This window comes from Salvelinus sp. IW2-2015, unplaced genomic scaffold (genome assembly GCF_002910315.2).
Source record: "Salvelinus sp. IW2-2015 unplaced genomic scaffold, ASM291031v2 Un_scaffold2244, whole genome shotgun sequence".
In the NCBI taxonomy this organism is placed as follows: Eukaryota; Metazoa; Chordata; class Actinopteri; order Salmoniformes; family Salmonidae; genus Salvelinus; species Salvelinus sp. IW2-2015.
Genome location: NW_019943573.1, coordinates 83,979 through 92,617, shown reverse-complemented (window position 1 = coordinate 92,617; position 8,639 = coordinate 83,979). Strand labels below are relative to the sequence as shown.

Sequence of the window (8,639 nt, the reverse complement as noted above, 5' to 3'; positions counted from 1 at the left end):
ACGAGAGAGATTTGTAAAGGTGTCTTAGTGCAATGCCTGCATACGTAATTCACATCGGGATTATCACTGAGAAGTGTCTTGTGGCGGGTGGGAGGTCCGTTTTTCACTAAAATGATGTGCCTCTTAAACACCGCTCTTGGTGGTTCTCCTACAGCGTTCATCATCACCACAGAGAGAACTGTGTATCAATATTCCAGTCCCAAGGTCTGGCCCTGGCCTTGCCTTCCAGCTCACCTCTGGTCTGGCCCTGGCCTTAGCTCCAGCTCACCTCTGGTCTGGGCCCGGCTTGCTCCAGTGTAGTGTAGCTCTGGTCTGGCCTTGCTCCAGTGTAGCTCTGGTCTGGCCCTGGTCTTGCTCCAGCTCACCTCTGGCCTGGCCTTGCTCCAGTGTAGCTCTGGTCTGGCCTGGCTTTGCTCCAGTGTAGCTCTGGTCTGGCCTTGCTCCAGCTCACCTCTGGTCTGGCCCTGGCCTTGCTCCAGTGTAGCTCTGGTCTGGGCCTGGCCTTGCTCCAGTGTAGCTCTGGTCTGGGCCTGGCCTTGCTCCAGTGTAGCTCTGGTCTGGCCCTGGCCTTACTCCAGTGTAGCTCTGGCCATGGTCTTGCCCCAGTGTAGCTCCAGCTCTCCTCTGGTCTGGCCCTTAGCTGAGAAGATGTTGACACAACGGCCTGCGGAAATCACACTACTCCTCAGCATAAACTGATCTGATCCTCCCTGGTTCCCATTAGCCCAAGGCTGTGTGTTATCTGTATATAACAACTAGTGCTTATTTCTTGTATGATGGATAACATCGCTCACTTCTCTGCCATATTCCTGTGAATATGGTTTGTTTTACTTATAGTTTATTATTATTCATTGTTTTTGTCAGACAGTCGCAGACTACATTGAAAACCCTCAGGCACACTGCATAAACAGTGTTGCTATCATTGATAAACAGTCCCCCTGACTGTGCTCATAGACTCCATGTAGACCTAATGATCGGTGCTGTAGTCCTTAGTTTTAGGATCGTTTTTTGCTGATATCCAATTCCCTCTCCAAGAGACCTCACGTTATCAGTGTGCCTTCCTTGTGCAACGAGGACTGGATTAAGTTGTTTTTGCCAAAGTGATGTTGGAACTCGTACATTCAGATTTTCAGCAGAGTATTACCTCAGTCAGTGCTTACCGGAACACCGGCCCTATAGGAAGAGGTCAGGATGTTTGTGAGGGAGGCAGAGAAAAGGAGCCACGTGTTGGGGGGGGGGGGGATCTCTACTCCGTATGGGTTTCAGCTAGCCTGCAGGTCCAGACTCGCCCGACAGAGCCGGGGAGAGAGAGAGACAGTTAAACCCTGTTGTTTCCTCTCATCGCTGCTCCTGGTGAAACACAGGGCCAAGTTGGCCTCCGGGCCTGGATTCTTCACTTTACCTTGATGGTTTATGCACTTAAATGTATTTTTACCTGCCCTCTGCTCGGTTTCTCTGTCCCTGAAGCTATCAATGCTTATATTAGGAGAACATATGCGTTTCAGCGCCCTTCTATCTTTACCATGTGCTGTAGCTGTTTGTCAGAATAGCTCTGTCATAGTCCCCTGATTCTGTCAGAAGGTTGACTGTCATCAGCATAGCAATGGTAAGCGAGCCTGTGAGGATATGACCAAAGTAAGTGACACGTGACGACCTATTACCAAGCCCTGGGGCGACACCAGTAGTGAGAACAGGAGAGGTCCTATTACCAAGCCCTGGGGGGACACCAGTAGTGAGAACAGGAGAGGTCCTATTACCAAGCCCTGGGGGGACACCAGTAGTGAGACATTAAAGAATACCTAGTTCAGAGCCCTGGTGTATAGCTGTAATGAGAACAGGAGAGATCCTCGTTCCGAGCCCTGGGAGACACCGGTAGTGGAGAACAGGAGAGGTCCTCGTTCCGAGCCATGGGAGACACCGGTAGTGTCTCTGCCCGCCTGCCTCTGCCCGCCCGCCTGCCTCTGCCCGCCCGCCTGCCTCTGCCCGCCCGCCTGCCTCGGCCCGCCAGCCTAGGCCCGCCAGCCTAATCAAATATGTGCTCTTCTTTCACAGGAACATTTGGCCGCATCTTCCACGGTGTTCTGTTGGACGAAAAGGACCCGGCCAAGGAGAAATATTGCTTTGTGAAGACAGTGAAAGGTACGCAGTCATCCATTCCCTCATCACTGTCTGCAACCCATTCATTCCCATGTTCTCTGTCTGTAACCCATTCATTCCCATGTTCTCTGTCTGCAACCCATTCGTTCCCATGTTCTCTGTCTGCAACCCATTCGTTCCCATGTTCTCTGTCTGTAACCCATTCATTCCCATGTTCTCTGTCTGCAACCCATTCATTCCCATGTTCTCTGTCTGCAACCCATTCGTTCGCATGTTCTTGATCTGTAACCCATTCATTTCCCATGTTCAGTCTGTAACCGCATTCGTTCCTGTTTCTTGTCTGAACCCATTCGTTCCCAGTTCTCTGTCTGCAACGCCATCTGTTCCCATTGTCGTGTCTGTACCCATTCGTTCCCATGTTCCTGTCTGTAACCCATTCCGTTCCATGTTCTCTGTCTGCACCCATGTCGTTCCCATGTTCTCTGTGCTGCAAAGCCCATTCGTCCCATGTTCCTTTGTCTGGCAACCCATTTCGTTCCCATGTTCTCCTGTCTGTAACCAATGTCATTCCATGTTTCACTGTCCCTGCACCCATTCGTTCCATGGTTCTCGTGTCTGCAAACCCATTCGTTCCATGTTCTCTGTCTGTACACCCATTCGTTCCCTTATCATGTCTGGCAACCCATTCGTTTCCCATGTTCACTGTCGTAACCAATTCGTTCCCCATGCTTCACTGTCTGTAACCCATTCGTTCCCATGTTCTCTGTCTGAACCCATGTCGTTCCCGCAGTGTTCGTCTGTCTGCAACCCATTCGTTCCCATGTTCTCTGTCTGTAACCCATTCGTTCTCCGCATGTTCTCTGTCTGCAACCCATCGTTCCCATGTTTCTCTGTCTGCAACCCTTCGTTCCCATGGTTCTCTGTCTTAACCTCAATTCGTTCCCATGTTCTCTGTCTGGCAACCCATTCGTTCCCATGTCTCTGTGCTGAAACCATTCGTTCCCATGGTTCTGCTGTCTGGTAACCCTCGTTCCCATGTTCTCTGTCCTGTAACGCACATTCGTTTCCCATGGTTCTCGTGTCTGACAACCCATTCGGTTCCCATGTTCTCTGTCTGCAACCCTTCGTTCCCTTCATCACTGTCTGGCAAACCCATTCGTTCCATGTTCTCTGTCTGCAACCCATTCAGTCCCATTTCTCTGTGCTGATGCATACATCCCTGCACTGTCTGAACCCATTCATTTCCCATGTTCTCTGTCTGTAAACCCATCTCGTTCCCCATGTTCGTCTGTCCTGCAACCCATTCGTTCCAGTTTCTCTGTCTGCAACCATTCGTTCCCAATGTGTCTGTCCTGTAAGCCCATCTCTCGTTGATGTTCTCTGTCTGCAACCCCATTCATTCCCATGTCTCTGTCTGTACCCATTCGTTCCCATGTTCCTGCTGTCCCTGCAACCCATGTCATTCGCATGTTCCTGTCTGCAACATTCGTTCCCATGTTCTCTGTCATGACCCATCGTTTCCCATTGTTCTCTGTCTGAACCATTTTCCGATGTTCCTGTCTAACCCATTCTTCCCGATGTTCTCTGTCTGTAACCCATTCGTTCCATGTTCCTCTGTCTGCAACGCCTTTCCTATTCCCCTGTCACTGTGTCTGCACCCAATTCGTTTTCCCATGTTCTCTGTCTGCAACCCTTCGTTCCCATGGTTCTCTGTCTGCAACCATTCGTTTCCCTGTTCTCTGTCTGTAATCCCATCGCTCACACTGTCGGCCCTCTTATTCACTGTCCTGTACCATCCTATTCTGTTCACGTCTGCAAAGTGTTCACTGTTCTCTGTCGAACCCATTTCTTTCCCACATGTTCTACTCTGCTCTGCAAACTCCATTCAGTTCCCATGTTTGCTCAACTTCGTCATGTCTGCTAACCCATCTACTCTTCCCAGATGTTCTCTGTTCGCAACCCATTCGTTCCCATGTTCTCTGTCTGCCACCCCATTCGTTCATGTTTCTCTGTCTGCAACCCATTCGTTCCCATGTTCTCTGTCTGCAACCCATTCGTTCCCATGTTCTCTGTCTGTAACCCATTCAATCCCATGTTCACTGTCTGCAACCCATTCGTTCCCGCGTCACTGCTTCAGCTACTACACTATAGGTTAACAAGCAATGTTTTCCAACCATAAATAATGTTTTCCAACCGTAAATTTAAACATTATGCTGTAAAGTTTGTTTTAAATATGTTCCCCCATCTCCCTTTTCATCGGGTAACTTACCGTGTGTTTAGAAATTAAAGCGCTTGGCAAACAGTATTTAGTCAGGTGTCAGGAGGGCATGAGGTCCCTGAGTAAACTCCGTGCCACCCCCATCTGTTTCTACCAAGTTGCTGTGTCTATTTTATCTCTATACTAAAGCCATGCAGACTCCTGAGTAGCCCTCAGTTCAGAAATGCCACTGTTAAAAGGGGTGACCCGAAAGTTAAAGCTGGTGTCAATTGTACCATGGTCAGAAAATGACTGGTACACGACACGAGATTTGGATTTTAAACCTTTTTCAAGAACCTTTCAAAACAATGTTATTGACGTCCTAAAGCGTCAATAAGACCCTATCAGTGAGTCCATTAATGTTTATACTGTGTATTGCTGATATCTGCGTGGCTGTGGTGAATTTCCCACCCCGTTTGAATAAACGGATATGGACTTTCCTGTGCATATGAAAACAGCTTGTGAGTAGGACTGTTAGCCAACAGATTAGACCGTAATGTTAAACTAAGGTTATGGGTTTGGGTTAGATGGACTTAGGCAACCTCTGACCACATGACCTTATATCTCGTCACGTGGAAGGGTACCCTTAGTTTACCATCCCCCCACAGCGTATGGCTCTCCTTCCCACAGACGTTCTCAGGTTCATGTCTCCCTTCCAGCTGACCTTTGCCCTCTAGCTCTCCTCTAGCCACTTCCATGTTTATCCAGGGTGGGGTGAGTACCAGACCATGAACAATGTGCCCACCACCATGCCAACCATACCAGGGTCCTGCTTTGTTCATCATTCCACTTCCTCCTCCTCTTCCTCCCAGCAGGCCCAGAGAGCAGGAAACAAGCCTGCTTCCCAGAAGGCCTCTCTCTCTCTCCCAGATTAAACACGGGCCCTCTGTAGACCTGGGTTCAATTAGTTTAAGAAATCACCTCAAGTACTTTATCTGGGTTTGATTGAGTTTGACCAAATAGAATCAATAGAATAGTCACGTAAGTGCAAACCCCACCCATCTGACACTCCAGGCATACTAGAGAAGGGAAAAAAACGGCCAATATTTTTGAAAGGTTTTAAATAGTTATAGAAGCCAGTTCTGGGCCTCTGTGTGACTTGGCTTGGCAAGAGTCAATCTAGCGTCTGTGCGTTTCCAACCAGAGAAGATATAACTCTCACAGGAAGCCATGACTTTGGCTGTTCTCAGAAAATGGAATGGTGTGAGGTCAAGAGGGCTGTTAGACTGTTAGAGGACCTTTTAGACGCCCCCCCCCCGTTAGTCAGGAGGAATGTTCAGTGCTCAGCTTGGCCATGAAGGGTTAGCATACAGCGAAAGCAGTGCTGGAGTGTGTTTTATGGGTTGCCTTCCAAAACTTAAGTTGTGTCTCTTCAAGACTGCAGTAGATCCCTAAGATTTTCAGACTAAACTTGAGTATCTTTCTCTTCTGCTGTTCTGTAGACCATGCCTCTGAGGTGCAGGTGACCATGATGCTGACAGAAGCGGTAAACTACGAGGACTTCATCACAGGAATCCAGTCAAACAACATCATCACGGGGAACATCACAACGCTGAAAGCTGAGATCAGGCAGATCTCTTTTTATATTTTTTTATTCTGTGGGTTAGTCAGTAAGTCAAAGGGCTAGCCTCTGGCATCCTGTTTATTTCCACATGGCTGGGCGAGACACGTATGCAACTCGCGCTGAGCTGTCTGCTCCGCCCAAGACTGTCATCGTCTAATTCTATGGTCGTAACAACCAAATTTCCCTCGACTGGAAACTTGCGTTGAAACCTGTTGAGTCACCTTGCACAAGGCTCCCACTAGATTTCCCCACACAAGACACCATCTGTTTGAAACGGTTGCTTTGGATCCTGGATGTCAGTTGGAACAATGAATTGAATTATTTATAAATTTTACAACCAAATTCCCCTAAAATATATTATTAAAGACCTTGTTTCCATAAGTGGTCCTCAAACAGCGTTCCAGCCGTGACGATATACCATGATATATATTACTGGCAATAATAACATAAACTCCCCTGAACTTTGGAAACTTGCGAAGGTCTCGCCACCTTGTTAGCGATGGTTCCACACTAAGATGACTAACTGTTGTCTTATGGTGTTCTATTCTGTGAAAACCTTAAACTGTATAGACAGCTACGCTGTGTTGTGTCAATCATGTGACGTAGCAATATGATTCTGTATTTAAAGCCTTATCCAGAAATTAGAATATCACCAGAAATATAAAAGCAATTTGGTGAGCTTTGAGTTGCTGGGTGGTGGGGGGGGGGTGAGTGTTGGTGCTGGGTGGGGAGGCGTGAGGTTGGTGCTGGGTATGGAGGTTGGGTGAGGTTGGCTGCGTGGGGGGGGAGGTGCGTCGGTTTGGTGCGGTGGGGGACGCGGGGGGAGGTTGGTGCTCGGGGCGTAGGGTTGGGTGAGGCTTGTGTGGCTGGGTGGGGGGGTGAGGTTGTGCTCGGGTGGGGGGGAGGGGGGGTGAGGTTGGCTGCGCTGAAGTGGGGGGACCGGAGGGGGGGGGTGAGGTTGGTAAGGCTAGGTGGGGGGGGGCGTGAGGTTTTGGTGCTCGACGGCGCAGGACGGCCGGAGGGTCGAGGTGGTGCTTGGGTGGGATACACGCGGCGGAAGAGGCACTCGGGGCGAGGGCGAGGCGCAGGGGGGCTGCCAGGATTACTGCGTGGTCTGACGTGGGGGAGGGCGGCGGGCTGGGGGGAGGGGCGGAGGTGCACGAGTTTAGTGTGCTGCTGGGGAGTGGTGGGATGCTGCGTGGGGGATGGTGGTGCGGAGTGTGGTGTCTGGTGGTGATATCTGTGAATGTCGTGTAGTTGGTCGCGGGCCCACACCTTCCCCTTCCCCTTCCTGAGGTCAGGCGGGCCCACACCTTCCCCTTCCCCTTCCCCTTCCTGAGGTCAGGCGGTCACAGCGAGAGACGTCTCTCCTCCTTTCATCTGCTCTCCGAGATGCATCCTTCCTCTGTCTGGCAGCCTCCACCGTCCTGCCGGCCAACACTAAAACTAATTTTCCCAGAATTACCTCCTGTGTGACACATTGTCACGCAATGGGCTTTACTGGTTTTAACACCTCACCAATCTTCCAACAGAATATATACCCACTCAGTGGAGTTGGTTTTACCCTGCTGAGACACAGGTTGAGTAGTATTTCCCCCTGGGTGGTAAGTAGTAATACCCATTTAATAGTCCACGTATTATTAGGCTTTGTGTCGGTCTGTCTGTGTCGGGAAAGGTAGAAGACACATTTTTACCTTCGAACCAAAGGACCGATTTTAAAAGTATCTATATTGCTAGATATATTCCTGGTATCTCTTGCAAAATAGATTTTTATCCCAATGAGACAAATAAATAAATTTGACCTCTTTGACCTTTTTTTTCCTTCTCCAAACTACTGATTCGGATCACATGGTATTTTACATGATGCTTCTCTTTACACACACGCTTCTGAACCAAGATGGTGGAGCCTATGGGCTTGTTCGCCATTACAGCCGACTGATCTACCAAAATCACCTTGCATCGTAAATAACTACTCATTTTAATATTTGTAGATCAGTCATTCACAATTTACCCATGATACAGTGCTGTTTTGATCCTCTCGAACCACACGACCAGATGTCTCTGAACAGCTGAAATTAAACTATGATGACTCCCCTCAATGGACGGGTGAGACTCTCAGGAATACGATGACCCTCACAAGTGTCTTGGTACCGCCGGTCTACCAGCGTCCGAACAGTTTGGGCTACACACTAAAACCACTCTGTGGAATGCTGTTTTGCTGTAGGACTCCCACAGGCCTCACAAGACTCATCTCAAGAATAATAATAATCCTGTTTTATTTTTTTTATTTTTAAATCTTTCAGATATAGGACAGACTGAGCAGCTAGGTAGACAGTGGGGCACTGAGCAGCAGCAGCAGCTAGGTAGACAGCGGGGCACTGAGCAGCAGCAGCAGCAGCTAGGTAGACAGTGGGGCACTGAGCAGCAGCAGCAGCAGTAGGATAGACAGTGGGACACTGAGCAGCAGAATATCAGCAGCTAGGCTAGTAACAGTGGGGCACTGAGCAGCACAGCACTAGGTAGACAGTGGGGCACTGAGCAGCAGCAGCAGCAGGTAGGTAGGACAGTGGGCACTGAGCAGCAGCAGCAGCTAGGTAGACAGTGGGCACTGAGCAGCAGCAGCAGCTAGGTAGACAGTGGGCACGTGAGCAGCAGCAGCAGCTAGGCTAGCTAGACAGTGGGGCACTGAGCAGCGCAGCAGCTAGGTAGGTAGACAGATGG

The 8,639-nt window shown here is 49.5% G+C and overlaps 1 pseudogene; it reads left to right on the top strand.

Moving 5' to 3' along the window:
• The window catches only part of LOC139025086 (tyrosine-protein kinase RYK-like), a 65,190-nt pseudogene that overhangs the window by 22,029 nt on the left and 34,522 nt on the right, over positions 1-8,639 (top strand).